Raw genomic sequence first — 17,408 nt, forward strand, 5'->3', positions numbered from 1 at the left:
TGGGATGCCGGTCTAGGCAGGCTATTAAAGAAAGATCCTTGGAGCTCGATGCTATCTATGCCACATTACACTGTGCATGGCTTTGTTATATAATGCTGCTGCTCATAGCAATAAACCAGCAAGCCAGCAGAATGCTTAAACAACTACAGCAACAGAGAGGCAAGAAACAGGCACCGGTGGGGAAGACTCACACATTTCCCAGAGCTGAGCATTCAGACTGAAGTTCCACCAAGCTGTTCATTATGATCTGGCCCATCTTGCACAGGGAGGGAATTGACCACTGAAGTGGTATCTAGCAAATACAAGTTGAGGATGTGGAGGACGGACTAAGATGGGCTACCCAGATCTGGACCTGGAGTTTGTTCTTCTGGACCTTGTTTACTGGAGCAGGGGGACAAGGGTCTGAAGTTCAAGAAGGTGCTTTTTCTGTTGACCAGGCAAAGGCAGAAGACCAGGAAGCATTTATATTATGCCTGGCAAATCCAGATGCTTCATATTGCCAGCCAGCCACAGAATATAGTATCCCTATTCTTTTTTTCTGTCTGGAAAGCATTCGAAAAGCTGAGTACTCACAGTTCATGGCAGCTCAGACTATTAAGTTCCTAGGGCAAATATCAGAGCCCCTGAGAGTGGACTAAGTGCAATGGAGATTTAATTTGGCAAAACAAACCCCTTTTTCCAAGAGATCAGTCTTGAGTGATGTTTCCTTGTGGGTGAGTAGAGAGATGGGGATGCAATTCCCTTTAGCAGGTTTGTGATCTCATTGGAGATGTCCAGAAGAGGCCTTTCTTAATTCCCATATTCCAAGAACTCTGCATCTGGCAGAAGACACCTGCTAGCTTCACAGCTGAAGAGAGACCAACCTTCTTTCCTCGATATGCTTTGAATAAAACATTTGCTCGTAAGACCAAACTTTTCTCAAAGGGCAGTGTTCCCCAGGGTGAAGTCGCTTGCACATATCTGTCAAAAAGCCAAAACTGCTTTCCAAAAGTAGTGCATGCATTAACTGTGCTCAGGTGACATCATGCACACATTATTTCCAAAGGTGTGGGGCGAATGCATATGAGCTGCTGAAGGTGCCCAGGTCAGATTACAAACTCTCACACAGAAGCGCTTGGGTTCCTCAGGCTGCATTCACTAGGCGTTTATTCCGTCCATCCCCCATCCCCTCCACACTACCTTAACTGTTACTTTCTACATTTGAGCTTTCACACAACATAAAAGACATATATGGCAACATAGAAGAATACAGCGCAAATTTAGCACTCGTGTCCATGTTATTTCCACATGGATATTTTCCGGAAGCAGATAACACAGAAAATTAAGAGGTGCAGGACCGCAATACCTCAAGGACTGCCTCTTCCCATATGAACCTAACCGGTCCCTGAGATCATCTTCGTGTGCCTTCTCCTAGAGAGCTCCAGAGGGTGGCAACACAAGAACAGGGCCTTCTCTGCAGTGGCTCCCCATCTGTGGAATGCTCTCCCCAGGGAAGATCGCCTGGCGCCTCCATTATACACCTTTAGGTGCCAGGCAAAAACGTTCATTTTTAACCAGGCCTTTGGTTGATCTTATTGACATCCAACACACTTTTAGAATGTGGCTTGGGGGGGGGGGTGTTATTGGGTTATTGCTTTTGGTTTGATTTTATATGTTGTGTTCTTGTTGTGAACGATGTATAAGTTGAATAAATAAAATAAATATAAATAAATAAAATTCTGCTATATTTCTGAAAGCGGTTCTTGCATTGTTTGAAAGCTCAAATATAATGTGGGGATTAACTGTTTGGGAAATGGCAGAAAAACGGAATAAACGGTGGTGCAAATGCAGCCTCAGTACACTTCACTGCCTCTTATATGTAGTTTCCCTGCACCGTTCTGAAGCAGATGGTGCCCATTTCAACCAATAGATGGTCTCAGGTTCTACATTTAAACCAGTACTATCCTCCCACACATGCCAAATTCTCCCACATTAAAAATCTAAACTGAGCATTTGCTATCTTGTAGCGACACTTGCTTAGCTTAATTTCATGTGTTCAATTTATATTGATGGTTTATTGCAGCTTTTTTTGGCAGAATTAGTCGGGAAATGGAAGTGATTGGGTACAGGAGACAATGGGCTCGTGTGCAGCCGGGAAGACCGTGGTGTGCTGGGTTATGGAGAGACAGCGCTGCAGGGCAGAAACATCCTGTTTTCTGACCACTAAAGAACTCCACCCTTCCCTTTTCTGTTTTCTGAGGCTTTTCACACACATCATTAACTGGTTTCATTTTACTCCTTTCAACAATGGATAGCAAAAAAAAAAGCAAGCTCGTTCCTTTACACAGAGATGGCTGGATTTCTCGGGGTCATATTTTAAAAAGCCTGAGCCACGACTAGAAACTTGGGCTCGGCCTAACCTACCTCACAGGGCTGCTGTGGGGATTAAATGAGGAGAGGGAGAGCCACATATGCCACTTGGACCTCCATGGAGACAAAGGTGGGGTATGAACACAATAAATAAATTATAGAAAATAAAAGGCTGAGATCCAAGGCAGGTGCAGAGCCATGCAGATTCCAGCTTAGTCTCCTTATCCGCTCAACTTTTCTATGCTGAAGTCCTACTATTTTAATTCATTTTTTTCCATATGACCTTGTAAAGGAGTAAAAATCCTTATAGTGCTTGGTGCACACAAAAACTTATTTAATTTTGTCATTTCTGTTGTTTCCAAAACAATTTTATTGGGTTATGTCTGACTAAGTGGGAAGGGGGTTATCTTGTTGGTTTTGTTTTAACTACTTATTTGTGCTTTTATCTTGCATTTTTATCTTGCAAACCATCTTGAGATCTTTTTATGTACAATAGTATATAAATCTATTTAATAATAAGAATAAGTTATACTCAAAATACACTCACAGAAATCAACTACTAACTTTAGTTCATTGATTTCAGCAGGCTATCTCCAAGCATGACTGACTTGCATACAACCCATTGCTATTTACATATAGACCTGATAATGTTTTCCAGCCTCCTGTACCTGAACAGTAGGAAGTTCATCTCACTACCTTTGGAATAACAAGCTTTGGACACTTAAGGGAACATTGGAACAATCACTATAGCAACTTCCTTAGCTTAAAAAGAAAATGTTGGGGGGGACGGACAATTTCCAGATATGGGGAACAAAGAAACAGGATGAAAAACTGATTTGGTAGCTTTGAAGATTTCTTATGTATTGAGTTAAACTAGTTGGCAAGACACACTTATCGGGTAACATCAAATAAGCTGATGATTTAAGCAATGTCTAACAATAGTCCTTCAAGGAATGAAGAGAGATCTAGACTTTCAATCAAATGCTGTGAAGTTACAGAGAGAAACTGCATATTAAAAATCCTTAGCAAGAGGTTTTGGGACAGGATGTATTGAATAAATACATTTAAATGATGCATTAGACTTTCCAGAGTAACATACTGAACACAAGCTTATGATATATTCCATGCAATAGTATGTGCATGACTAGCTTTATGCTATTTTATACAATCTAACTTTCATAAAATACAATAATTTCACTTGTTGATTTTCCAATTGGATGTTATTAGCATTAAAGAAGGATTCTGGAGCAGATGGATGTTATCCGCCTATGCATTTTAACATCCAGAAGGAAGAGTCCAAACCTCAAAGCATCTGCATCAGCAATAATCCCAATGATTTCATTTTAGTTGTGTCATCACTATACGGGCTTTGAGGATCCAACTCAAACTCATCTCTAGAAATCAACGTTTGTTGTGGTGGCAAAAAACGGTGGCTAAAGGAGTGACCGGAGCCATCAACCTGTTCTAGCACTACCCAAGGAAATCCTCATCCCCTGAAGAAAAACCAAATCTTTTCTCCACATCAGACCCCACCTTCTCCTCTTCCTAAGTGACAACTCTGTCCGTGTGGCATTCTAGCATTTAAGGCATTGCTCTTAATTGGGCACCCAGTCCTAGGCACTCTGGTAGTTTTTGCGGCAATCTAGATTGTCAGGTGTAATGCCCCCTGTGGCTTCGGGGGCTTAAGACTGCAGTCTAAATAAGTTGTTGTTTGTTACATTCTTGAGACAGAACTTTCCTGGCGTCTGTCAGTTCCATTGGTTTCTGCAAGCAGACCTAAGAAGCCAGCTCACCACAGTGATTCCCTGCTCGGTTTGCTGCTGTTGCACCTCCAGTCCTTGAAATGGAGGTTGTTCTGCATGTGACAGAGGTGCACATTTGTGTGTGTGCGTGTTTGTGTACCACCTTTATCTTCCAAGGAGTTCAATATGGTGTACATGGTTCCCTCCCCATTTCACCCTCACAACACCCCTGTGAGATGCTGGGTGACCCAAAGTCGCTCAGTGAACTACATGGCTGGGTGGGGATTCAAACCCTGATCTCCCAAGTCATAGTCCAATGCTATAACCATTACGCCACACTGGAAGCAGTAGGGAAAAGGGGGGCTACATGGTATTCTTGTATGAGGCTGCTTCATTAACCCAGCGTGAAGGACTGCAGCTTTCAGCCCATGTTACACCAGCACTGATCCTTTCTTCACTGCCAGGTAACTCAAGAGGTACAAGACCATGTGGACTGATCCATAACCAGCCATCCAGTTTCTCAAAGGTTGACAGCGTTGTGTCATAGCGTGACCTTCTCCCATGTGGTGTGGGGTTTCTTAAGTTGCCCCATTGGTGTTGCACCAGAAGCTCCCACACCACCATCTTCTATGGGTCCACACCTGACCAAGGGGGCCAAACAATGCACATCTGGCATTCTGGAAGGATGGATTTATTTCATGGATGTTGCTTCCCATTATTTCCCAGGTTACTGTCTAACGCTACTGTAAGGAGCACAGTCCTTCTGTACGCCCCCTTCTCTTGGGCTACCTGTGCTCTTGGCCACGACAGGCTTAAGTCCAGGAGTTCTGCAGCTTCCTGTGGAGGAAGGGGGCTGGGTACATCTGGAATATAGCTATTCTCTCCTTGGCCCCACCCAATGAGGCCTAGGGAAAGAGCCTGAAGATGGCCTCTGGCAGGGGAGTAAGGGCCAGGGTTATATGAATACCGGGTCTTTGGGTCTCAACAGCTTTCTTATCAGAAGACTGACTTTAATGAGCACTGTTATCTTAAGACCAATTTGAAAGTACAACTGCAGTAAGTTGGTTGAAGAATACTTAAGATTTCCTGTCCCTCCTTAGCCAGAAATACTGACCATGAGCAAAAAAAGAGCATGTTATCTTATAAAGGAAAGGCCTCATTAATACAAGCAAAAGACCAAAGCTTTTGTGGGTGTTCTGTTATCTAATGTACTTAAGGCCTGCAGAGTTAAGAGAAATGAGATACTTTCTAGTCACTTAAAATAATTAGCTCAGCTAATCAGCTTCTGCTAAATATGTTCTTCACAGCCTTGAAAAAAGAACATTTGGTGTATTTCCAGAGAAGTCTTTGTGTTCAGTTTTACTGAAGAGATCACAACTTGTTAGCATTAATGAAGAGAAAAGGGAATGGAAATTGCCAAGTGAGCATCTGCAGTATTTTCAAAAAAGTGGGGGTGGGTGGGGGAGTTTGCACAGAAAGGGCATGCCTTATTTTGATAATTCGGGTGAATTTAAATTGTATCCATGGAGGAGGTACATGCGCTGGCCCCACTCCTCCACACTCTTGACCTTCCCATGATGACTGGGGAAATCTGAAGGTAGCTTCTAAGTGTGTTTTGATTGAATACACTTGGGCAGGATTTCCTGATTGTGGGAGGATTGTAATCACATTCAGTTGAATAAGCTTACAATCATTTTTTCAGACCTCAACCCTCAAATGAAGATTTGGAATGCAGGGAAGTTGAACCAGCACACACTGCTCCATCAGAGACATCTGAAGGCAGCCCTGTATAGGGAAGTTTTTAATGTTTCAGGTTTTGCTGTGCTTAATTTACTGTGTTTAATGTGTTTAATTTGTTGGAAGCCACCCAGAGTGACTGAGGCAACCCAGTCAGATGGACGGCATATAAATAAATTATTATTATTATTATTATTATTGACACAATTTAAGAGCCACTCAATGGGGCTTTTGTTCAAAGGGCTACACTACAACACACTTCTGTGCATGTCTACTCAGAAGTTTGTCCTGAGTTCAATGGGCTTTCCTTTGAGGTTTGTTGTAGGATTGTAGCCTTAATTGGAAGGGGAGGAGGTTGGGAGAAATTAAAAGTCAAGAATAATATGAGAGTGAGAATTACGTAAGAACATTTCACTTTGAAGTAGTGAAGCTTGTTCATAGTGTACTGCTTATGGTGATTTGAAGTGCTGTTCTCCAGCTGACTGCCAATTCATAGATTTGCATTAAAAGCTTGACTGCAGTGATTATGTAAAACGCAATTGTTCCTTAATAATTTTAAATTGGAACCAGTGACCACGGGAGTGTTACATCTACAAGAGTACAATGGTACTTTTCCAGTTAGGAGAGGCTCCTTTTGTGGATTTGTGATTTATTTATTTTTTGGTGGGGGTGGGGGTTGTGTTGTTCAGAATGCCTTAAAAGAAAACAACCCAGGAGAGACTGGAAGTTCAGTTTAAGATATTCTTGCAGCCTCAGCCTATACATGTTTCCTAGAAAGATCCGCTGAGTTCAAAGGGGCTTTCTCTCAAGGAAGCGAGCATGGGATTGCAGCCTTCAATACTATACTCCGGGATGCTCCGTTCATTCGTTTACCTTGCAACGCATATGAAGGGACCACCCTCTAGCGGTCCGACAAGGCATTTCCCTTCCTAAAGTTGCTCGCCTCTTCTTTTTTCTTTAGGCAGAGAATTTAATGCAGACTGTAGCGCACTTTTGGCTTAGGAGGAGGCAGACTCGGAAGATGATCTAGCTCGTTCGCTGTCAGTCCTTGTAAGGAGCGCAGTCTTCGTTCCTCAGGTCGACTTCGCCTTAAGTTCGGTCAGTGCAAAAATACGAGAAGCCCCAAGCGGAAGAAGAAACCACCATATATACGTCTCTCTCTTGAACGGATTTCACATAGGTTTTGCACGATTGAAAATTACCAATAAATCCGATACGATCGTTTCTTCAAAACACGGTAGATGCCACATCTTCACGACCCAAGCCGCGATATCTTTTAATCCTTTTAATTATTTGCCGATGCCCCCCCCTCCCCCGCTTGCCCGCAGCTGCATCGCCCAGCATTTTCGATGGAAGCGGGGGAAATTATTCAAAGGGAAGGTGCAGGCAGCTGGTTAGATCTGAGCCGTAGCGCGAGGATTTCCCTGCGCTGGGTTTTATTATTCGCCTCCGTGTTCGGCATGCCTTCTTCCTGTCTGGAAATCTCGCAGTGTTTGGCGTTTCTGTATCTTTCTCGGCGCATCCCTTTCGCTTCCACCCGAGCCCGGCGACGCCGATCGCTCCTCGAGTTCCAGATGACTTTTCCGCACGCTGATCGCTTATCCCCGTATGCTGTCAACTGGTGTCTGCGACGCACCGAGCAGGCGGCGTGTACAGCATGAGCCATTAAATCCCGGCACGCCAAGGGACGCGTGCGTGTGGATGGAGCGGGTTAAAGGAGGGGGAAGTGGAGTAGATACAAGCCAGAGATCTACAGTAAAAAAAGCGTTTTGAGCCTATGCGAAAATCGGAGAGGGGCGGGCGGCGGCGGCGATGGTTTGCTGACTGAGGAAGGCGCGAACGCGGAGGATCCTGGAAACTAGATCTCTGTCCCCACCCCCTCCTCCAAAGCGAGGTTCTTGCAAGGATCCAGTTGGCTCAATCGGTATCGCTCTTTCGCCTCCTGTCGCCTTTAAGCTGCGTGAAACTCGCTCGCTTTTATTACTCTTCTCTGATTGCACCGACGCGTGGTCATGAGGTTCTCGGTGTTGCACAATCCTGCTCCTTTCTTTCCCCATTTATTCCCCCCCCACCGCCACAACTCCACCTCCCTCCCCGTCTTCAGATTTTAATTTCGGTTGTGTTTTAATTTATCCCGCCTTTAAATGTCTCAACAGCTGCAGCCACCCAGCCGCCTCCTTTGCCGCCATCCTCTCCTCCAGCGTGCACGCACTTGGGCCGCGCTTCCGTCCTACATCTTCGGCAGGGGGAGGGGAGCGGCGGAGCGGGGGGGGGGGGATGGCGTGGAGGGAGGGAGGCCAAAGGGGCGCAGGATCCCCAGCAAAAGGCAGCAGAGCCGGGATCGAGAGATCTTCACGAAAAAGCAAGGCAGGGGTTGCGATAGTGTCAGGAAACCCACGGCGCCGGCCTTTCTGGGCCAAACGCACACAAAAAACGGGGAGGGGGGCGGGTGGAAGAAAGGAAGTCGCGAGTTCTCGAGAAAAAAAATATATGAAAAAAATGAACTTGGCTCTCCAAGGAGAAGGCATGACTCCGCCGGTGTATTTATGGCACTTGAAAGCACCCGGGCGCTGCAGCTCGAGTGCGAGGGAGCAGGCTCAAGTAGTTGCTAGCTCGCCAGGCCAGCGCGCTGGATGGAGAGCTAAGCTGACAGCGCCTGCCTGTCTCGCGCAAAGCCCCTCCAGCTGCCTCTCCCGCTTCATTCCAGCACACGGGAGGTTGGGGCTCTTTTTCGCTCGCTCGCTCGCCCCCGCCCCCCACTCGAGCTCGAGCCGCCGCGCAGCCTCCCCAATTGCGCGCCCAACAACTTGAGGCAGGTGCGCGCCCCGCGGGAAATCCTCGGGGACGGGGCGGCGCTGCGACGGGCGGAGGCGGGGGCTCGCGCCGCCTCTCCCGGCGCCCCGAAGTGCTGGAGGAGCAAGTTTGGTTCTGGGGCGGCGGCGGCAGCGGCTCAGCTCGGGCAGGGGGGGTCCAGACTGAGCCCTTGCGCGGACGCCCGTCCGTCCCCAGCCGCCGGCCGGCGCCAGGGCTCGGCGCGCCCGAGCGCGAGGGGCGCGGGAGTGCGTTGCGAGCGCCCAAAAAGCCTCCGGAGCGAGGGGAGGGGAGCGGGGAGGGAGACGGCGGGCGCATGCGCCTGGGCCGATCGAGCCATATTGGATATGAGGCGGTGAGCGGAGCGCCGGCGAGCCTTGCCCGAGCCCCGGCAGCGGCGCGGGGCTGGAAAAACTCCCCGCAGGTAAGGCGGGCGCGGGATGCGGGGCCTCGCGGGTCGGGGGGCGCCCGCCGCAGCTGCTGGGCGCGTTTTGCTGCGTGCGCGGCCGCCGGAAAGGCTTTTTTCCGGCTCCTGAAGTTTGATGCGGGAGACGGCGAGGGAGGGCGGTAGCAGCAGCAGCAGCCAGGCGAGCGGGAGGGGGAGCGAGCGAGTGGCGAGCGCTTCGCTCGGATGTGCAGCCGGGAGACGCCGCCGCCGCAGCAGTACGAGCGCCAACTCCGCGCGCGCTTCTCGCGCTCCGCGCAAGTTCCCGCGACGCGGGAGAAAGGCGCTCTGCGCCCGCGCACCTCCGGGCCCGAAAGGGGGCGCCTGCCCGCCTGCCGTTTCCCTTCGCGTTTGTTTTCCTGCTGTACTTGTAAAAAGTTCCTAGGCGCAGAGCACTGGAAGGTGCTCCTTCTCTCTGTTTTTTTTTTTTGGGGGGGGGGGAGTGTTTGCCCGTTATTGTGTGCCCAAGGAAAGCCAAGCCTCTCCTTCCCTCGCCTTGGTTTCTGGAATCTCTGGCTGGGCGACTGAACGTTGTGGATGCACTTTCTTTTTCTAACTTGGGTGGGTTAGAGGAAAAGTCATTTCAAGGGAACTTCTGAACTTTTGAGGCCATGTGTTTTGTCTTTACCGAAGTGGCGTTTGACATGGTGATGGTGGTGATGATAAAAGCATTGTTGTGATTATTAATCTTCTCTAAAATGGCTTCATTTGGAAAAGATGAGGCCTTCTTAAACAATTGGGCTGTGGTTCTCCCCCATCCTCCCCCCTCCCCTTAGCGGCGAAGTGATCTTTCAACCCAAGCGCAGGGGAACTCCGTCGGGAGCGCACACTTTCTCCGAAGACCGCTACGCGGTTTGCTACCCATCTGCGATGTTGATGGCAGTTGCGAGCTCCTCGCATCAACCTGGCCCCATAAATCGCGACTTCTTTTTGTGGGTGGGGGAGGAAGGTGGGTCGGATCGGCAGCTGGTGTCCGCCGTTGTTTTGATTGCGCATGATTACAGTGCCACCAAATTACACTCCGCGGAGCCCCTTTGCCGGCGCTACTGATGCCTCCTCCTGTGGGACTCTACTTTCAGTTGAAAAACAACTCTACTCCTGTACCCTTTGCTTTCTTAGTTTCCATTGCCCTCCCTTTCTTAAGACTCAAGAACGCAGGGGCTTCATTGCCCTGTAGCTGAGGATGCACCTGAACCCATAAATCCTAAATGAGGGATGCACACTACAGTTGGCTGCAGTGGAAAGGAGAAGGAGGCCTTGATAAATTTGAGTCAAGTTGGGGAAATGCTCTTACAGGGGCTTGTGCAGGAAGGACAGTTTGGGAATTGACTCCATTTAGATGCATTTCTGTGCATGAAACTGTGGAATCATCTTACCTAATGAAAAAGAAAGAGGAGTCCAGAACTTAGACTTTTACAATTTCTCTCTTGCAGGGACAGGCAGTTAATCCGCTCTTAAAAAGCAGCTCTATTACTAGGCCTCTCCTAGGCCAGAGTGATGTCTATTTAATGGTCCCACGTGGGTTTCGTGGAATGATTATATCTGCTTTGGAGAGAAATTTGCTGTCATAAAAAGTGTGTAAGAGTCTGTAACATTTAGGATTCATAGCTTTGCCTCTACCTTTATCCACTTGGAAGTAAAACTCTGATATAAAACTCTTTACTGATAAGACTTAGGCGCTGGGTTGGTCCTGTTTCTTCTGCCTCTTTCTCTGGGCTTACTACTGCTGGGAGGGAGGTTACCGTGGCAAACATTTCAGTAAAATAGAATGTAAGGTGCACAACTTTAACATTCATGTAAGAACTGATACGTTCTGTCCACTGACTTATAGTAATAGCTGTTACTGTTATGCATCAGGCTATGCTATTTGTACTGCACATGCTGGTGAGAACAACGCTAAGCTTTTTAAAAAATACAGTATATCTTAGTTCAACACAGTACCTCTCATAGATGGAGGCTTTTAAAAAATCCATTTTCCTGCAACAAAAATACACATTTAATATTTGAGCAACATGCAGTTACAGAATATGGACATCACCTAAGTTGGTTTAGGCTTGGCATCTTAGAGTAATGTCACATGTTACTGACAGCACAGCAAATGTGTAGTGTGGTGTAGTGGTTAGTGTCTGACTGGATGTGGCAAACCAGGGTTCTAATCCCCATTCAGCAATGAAGCTCACTGGGGTGACTTTGGGCCAGTCACTGTCTCTGTCTAACCTACCTGACAGGGCTGTTGTGAGGATAAAATGAGAAGGGGAGGTCATGTACAGCACATTGAGCTCCTTGGAGGAATAGGTGGTATAGAAATGTAACCAGTAAATAAACTTTGTTTCACTAAACACAGATGTACACTGGCCACAAAAAGCAGGGCACTCAGTTCCCTGTTATATTCACACACAGTGCAGTTGACACCTGTAGCTTTGTGTGATACACACAATTTGTGATACACACGAAGAGACTGTAAAACTTCAAACCACATTACAGTACATGGAAATTGTCCAAATGTCTTTAAAGGGAATTTGTCTCTGGATACTGTGTTTAGTCTGGGGCTTAACAAGAAAAGTTTAGATTGGTTCTTGAACTCTTTGGGCAGCAGTGAGTCATCCATGAGTAGTTTATATTTTCAGGATTGGCTATAGTAGAGGCAGTAACCAGACTAGGTTTCCTGCAAAACTGTTGTCTTATACCATGATAGTTCCATCAAGTCAGGTGTAGCGCTCTGTGTAGGCCTCATTCCTAAATGCATCTATATACATCATGTGATCATACATAAAAGTCATTTCACATGTGTGGTACAGCTCTTCCTAGATTGTATAATTTCAGGAATCACATGTTTCCTCTTGTGTTTCTCCCCCAAAGCCAAAACAAAACATTTTAATGTTGAGAATGACTTTAAACTTTGCCTTTCCACAGGGATGTGTTTTATTTTGGTTGTGGGTATGCCGTGCTCTTCCCTTCCCCATTTGGTGAAAAGACTTGTAGCACAGGAAGGGCTGGATTAAATATTAGCCCTGCCGAATAGTGTTATTCCTGTATGCTCATGTCTCAATTAGGACCCATGGACAGCAGAGGCATATGAGGCAGTTAAGAGGTGAGGTGACAGCATTGTTGAAATCTTAACTTGAATGCTAGAAAGCTGTCAACTCCTTCACCTACAGGAAGGGCTGCACTATCTGTAATCTGTGCACATTTGGGTTGTCACTTAAAAGGTAAAGGTACCCCTGACCGTTTGGTTCAGTCATGGACGACTCTGGGGTTGCGGCGCTCATCTCACTCTATAGGCCGAGGGAGCTGGCGTTTGTTCTCAGACAGCTTCTGGGTCATGTGGCCAGCATGACTAAGCCACTTCTGGTGAACCAGAGCAGCGCACGGAAATGCCATTTACCTTCCCGCTGGAGTGGTACCTTTTTATCTACTTGCACTTTGATGTGCTTTTGAACTGCTAGGTGGGCAGGAGCTGGGACCGAGCAACGGGAGCTCACCCCATCGCTGGGATTCGAACCGCCGATCTTCCGATCAGCAAGCCCAAGGCTCTGTGGTTTAGGCCACAGCACCACCTGCGTCCCGGGTTGTATCTAACTGGGGTGTAAATATGCCTTCAGATAGGGAACAGATTTAACTATTGCACCTATGCGAAGTATGTGTGAATTTTATGAAGAGAGTTTAGAATAAAAATAAGAGTTCAGACTCAGTTTCTCCTATTTATGGAATTAATCCACTTTCAGGTTAGTGTTTACTTTGAGACTTCTTGTAATTCAGATTGAACAATAGGTGTATAATCTTATTTCTCAGTACTTCTGTGACCTGGTTCACAGACATCACATTAAGCCACAGTTAAAATAAACTATTTTATGGTGAATAAGCAGTAGTTTGTTTGGGGGAAAACAAACTATGAGTCTGGGTTTTAAAGCAAGCCAAACCATGGCTTGTGTCCTGGCACGGATGGGAGAGGAATGAAGAGCCTGTGATTTCAGCAATGCTGTTTCACATTATGTGTGAACCAGGCCTTAGACAACAACAGAGGGATGCTGTTCAGTGGATATAAAGCAGCTCCTGCTTCAGCCTGAAGTGAAACGGAGAGGGCAGTTCATTTCAATTTCAGGCTTTCCTGATGGATTAATTAGTGTACTAAAAGGTGAAAAAGAATTGAATTTATTCTCATTGATTCTGTGTATTTGTGTGTTGGGTGACACTATGTTTATGTGACAGAACAACTTCAGGAGTGGGAATGACTCTGAAGCTTACACTGGATTTCTCTACAGGGCAAACCTTGCTTAAAAATGAGATGAGCTGGGTAAACAAGGGTACCTAACTTAGTAACTGATCCATAATACTTCCTTTCAAATTGCAGTGTGGAATTATCTTCTTTTATTATTATTATTAATCCTTAGCAAAAAATTGTTTGAATAGTTCTACTACATTGAATAGTTCTACTACATGTGGAGGACATGCTGAAGAGAGGATGTAGAACGTATTTTTACAAGAAAATGAAAATTAATCTATTTTCCATAGGAAGGTACCAGTTTTATTCAATATTAGGGGGGGGGGGGACAAGTTTTTTTTAATAAAAAGGTAGAACCTTACCAAGTTTTGAATGTGAAAGGTTTATGACAGATATAGGCCCAGTTCACATGGCTTAGTGCGAATGAGCAAACACCAGGTCCTCATAGAGGAGATTGCAGCCACTTTGTAGTGCTGCACTGCACTAAGCAATGGTTAAACTTAGTGTGTTGTCTGCTGCGCTTCAGGCAAACCATAGTCAAGGTTTGCAGCTTGTGGTTTGTCTGGGAGGGCCAAATTCCAATTCTGGGTTTGGATGACACACTAGGCCAAAACTGTGGCTCAGTGCAGCTGTGAAACAATCAGGGGAGAGGAAGAAAGCAGCCATAATCTCTCCTGGAGACCGCGCATTTGCTTATTTGTACTACGTCATGTTTTGGCTTCAGGAATGATGACATGGAAAGAGTTTGGTTTTATTCTGAAATTGATTTCTCCATTGGTTTAAAAATAAACATGTGCTAAACTGTTGCTATTGTTAATTCCTTGCATTTTCATAGCTTGTTCAGTTTGAAATTGCAGTTCTTTAGACTATCATAATACTTGTCTGCATCAGAAAAGTAGTGCTGTTGCTGGCTATTATTCAGCAGCTTCATGGCAGATCTGGGAATAAAGACGAAACTCTTTACTGTATTTTAATCCTCAAATAAGACTTTTAAAATGAATTGAGCTAAACAGATCTATTTCTTCCAGGTGGCTTGAGAGGCGCACAGTGATGATTATTTATTACAAATATCTACCATGATAATCCACTGTAATGAATAATTTGCATTGCCTCAGAGTAGAACTCCAGCTCATGAAGGACAAAGAAAAATAAAATTCAGGAAACTGTGCTTTCATTGTATGTTAGGAAGCTCCCGTATGCTATGACCTTGCTACAGAATGGACATAAAAGATAGAAATCTTCATGATTATTCAGTCTTCTAGTCAATATAAAAATGCTGTTATTCCAATCCTTGGGTATTGACAGTGCATTTACCAGTACTTCCATGGGAGAAAGTTGAAGCTGCTTCATGTGTTTTTTCCCCTGTCAGAGGAGAAAGGGGATGTATTGTGATAGCATAAAAGTCTGCAGGGTCCTTGAATAATGTTTACTACAGCATGTACCGACTCCCTGGGGTCTTTCAGGCAATTACACTAGCGCAAAGTCCCTTGTCTGAATGTAACTGTTTCTTTGCCCAAGCTCTCTTCGTTTTTTCACTTTGCCTCCAGGGAGTTTTTCCTCCTTTACAATGGGAACCTCACCTGTGCAGGAACAGGTCAAAAGGCATTCAGTGAAGATAGCCGTACATAATCTTATGTATACTGACTTGTTGAATAGTGTGCAGCTTCATCATTAAAGCAGTTATCATTGGCTTAAGGGTGTCTTTTTCTAACTTGAGAGAGAACTGGAGGTTTTTAGCGGCTCTGCCATTTCTTTCAGAAATATGTTTCTACTTCAGTATTCTGTACCTAAAGTTTTGACAAAGATCAATGGCTAGAAGAACACACGGTAGCTTCTGTAATATGTGCATTCCAGACTTCTGACTCGCAGTGTAGGAGCAAGCTGATCTTTCTTTATGGATGATAAATTGTAGGGGGAAGTTTAGTGTTGTCTTCCATGAAATTAAATTATGTGAACAATTAAAGAGAATATTTTGTGCCAGCCCTAAAAGCATAGGAGGTGTTCAGGTATTGTGCAGATGAGAAATGATGGCTCAGGTTGCCCAATAAATGAAAGCAAGTGTCTGATAAGAACCAGCATTGTCCATTAGATGGCTTTTTAAACTTGGACCTGGCTGTACGCATTTAGATCTCTGCAAGCTGTGCTTATGTAGTGAATGGGAAGAATAATAAAATCATAGAATTGTTGACTTGGAAGGGGTCCCAAAAGTCATCTTGTCCAACCCCCTGCAATGCAGGAATCTTTTGCCCAAAATGGGGCTCAAATGCACAACGACCCCGAGATTAAGCGTTTTATGCTCTACCTGCGGAGCTATGGGCATGCTAGGTGAGTTTGAACCAGTCACCCATCTTTCAGCCTCAATTTGTTAAGCATAAAAAAGCTCATATATTTTGAAAAATAGAAGCTACAACTCTGAACTTCTAGGAGAAAAGTAGTGCTGTAGGACCTTAATTAGATAGGTCCAGGAATGGGATGCAGGGCTTAGTCGGAATTAAACTTGGCTCAAATTAAGAGTGGATTTGTACTTTATAAGTACATAACTTGTTATTTTTCAAAGTCAGAAGAGACATATAAACCATGCACACACACAGAATGTTAAGAGAGAATATGATTTTAATACAGTACTAGGGTTCCTTTTCCTCTGTTAACTAAACTGTTCAATAGAATTGGCAATAGTCAATGCAAGTAATCCCTGCTGGGCGATTGGCACTTCATTCTGATTAGACTGTTAAACTATAGTTCTGCACCCACTTATTTTTGTAGAAATCTCTCATTTCAGTGGAATTGTAGGCCTACTACTGGGTACCGTATTATATTTACTACACACTGCTGCTTAACTTCTGTTAGTTTCAATGGAGCTTACAAACCCTCCCCCCCCATTGAACTGAATGGAGGCTGAACGGCTGCAGTATCTGGTGGATTGATTCCTTGATTGTTAATGGTTGGCACTAGAGTCCTGAATTAATCTTGGCAGTTTATTGTGGTGAAATGGATCATTGCTATTCCTTTGCATTCTGGGCCACCCTTGATAAGATCTTGCTGGTTTAGAAGATTAATAGTTTGTCCTTGTTCACTTAATCTGTTTTCATTTATTTGCTGTTTATTCTTTAGGACACTCCTTTTCCTTTATGGAGCTGAATAAACCATTTTTCATTAGCGAAATCGGTTATAAGGAATTCCCATTATAGCAAATAGCTGAAACTGATAGTATCTCAAAATGATGTGGCTATTAAAAATGCTTTGATATTTTCTTTGTGTTTTGGTGATGAAAGATAGAGGAGATGAATTCTTGATGATCTAATGAAACACTATATGCAGTGCTGGGCAAGCCTTAATGAGTATTTTGGTAAATTTGAAGTGATGCTGCTCAGATCCTTCCAGGATGGATTTTTCAGGATCCAGAAAATTTATAACAAATAAATACAGCTGTTCCTGAATAGTTGAACTTAGTTTTTTTTTATACTCCTTTGCTTCATCTCCCTGTGTGTATCCCCAAGGCAGATAATGGGGTTGTCTGATCTGGGTACGTGCAGTGAATTGAGCACTCAGGGCCCAAACTACATGTTAATGTTAGCCTAGTTCCCCCCAGATGCTTTGGGCTCAAGTTCCTCTCAGTTCCCTTTTGTGTGCTTCATACTGAGAATGTTTTTTTCTGGCAGAAGTCAGCAATTGCAGGTACAGTGGTACCTCAGGTTAAGTATTTAATTCGTTCCAGAGGTCCATACTTAACCTGAAACTGTTCTTAACCTGAAGCACCACTTTACCTAATGGGGTCTGCTGCTGCTGCTGCACTGCCGAAGCACGATTTCTGTTCTCATCCTGAAGCAAAGTTCTTAACCTGAAGCACTATTTCCGGGTTAGCAGAGTCTGTAACCTGAAGCATATGTAACCCGAGGCACCACTGTAGTGGTATGGTTTGTATTGGGACCTGTAGCATTGGGATCTATAGCCAGTGTTAGAAACTCAGGTATATAAGCTAGGCGCCAAGTGGTACCTTAAACCTAGATTATGGTCGCCACAACAGAATGTCTGTTTGCCAGAGGGTTGGACTAGATGGCCCTCGGAGTCCCTTCCAACACTACAATTCTGTGATCTCAACTAC

The 17,408-nt window shown here is 45.1% G+C and overlaps 1 protein-coding gene across 1 annotated transcript in view; it reads left to right on the plus strand.

Moving 5' to 3' along the window:
- Window positions 1-8,687: 8,687 nt before the first annotated feature.
- SFMBT1 (Scm like with four mbt domains 1) overlaps window positions 8,688-17,408 on the plus strand; it is a 77,463-nt gene continuing 68,742 nt past the window's right edge. The window contains exon 1 of the mRNA XM_083429110.1: window positions 8,688-9,063. The gene's annotated coding sequence lies outside the window, so the exon portion shown is untranslated. The remainder of the gene's footprint in view (window positions 9,064-17,408) is intronic.

The sequence above is a fragment of the Podarcis tiliguerta genome (genome assembly GCF_965153285.1).
Source record: "Podarcis tiliguerta genome assembly, chromosome: 2".
NCBI lineage: Eukaryota > Metazoa > Chordata > Lepidosauria > Squamata > Lacertidae > Podarcis > Podarcis tiliguerta.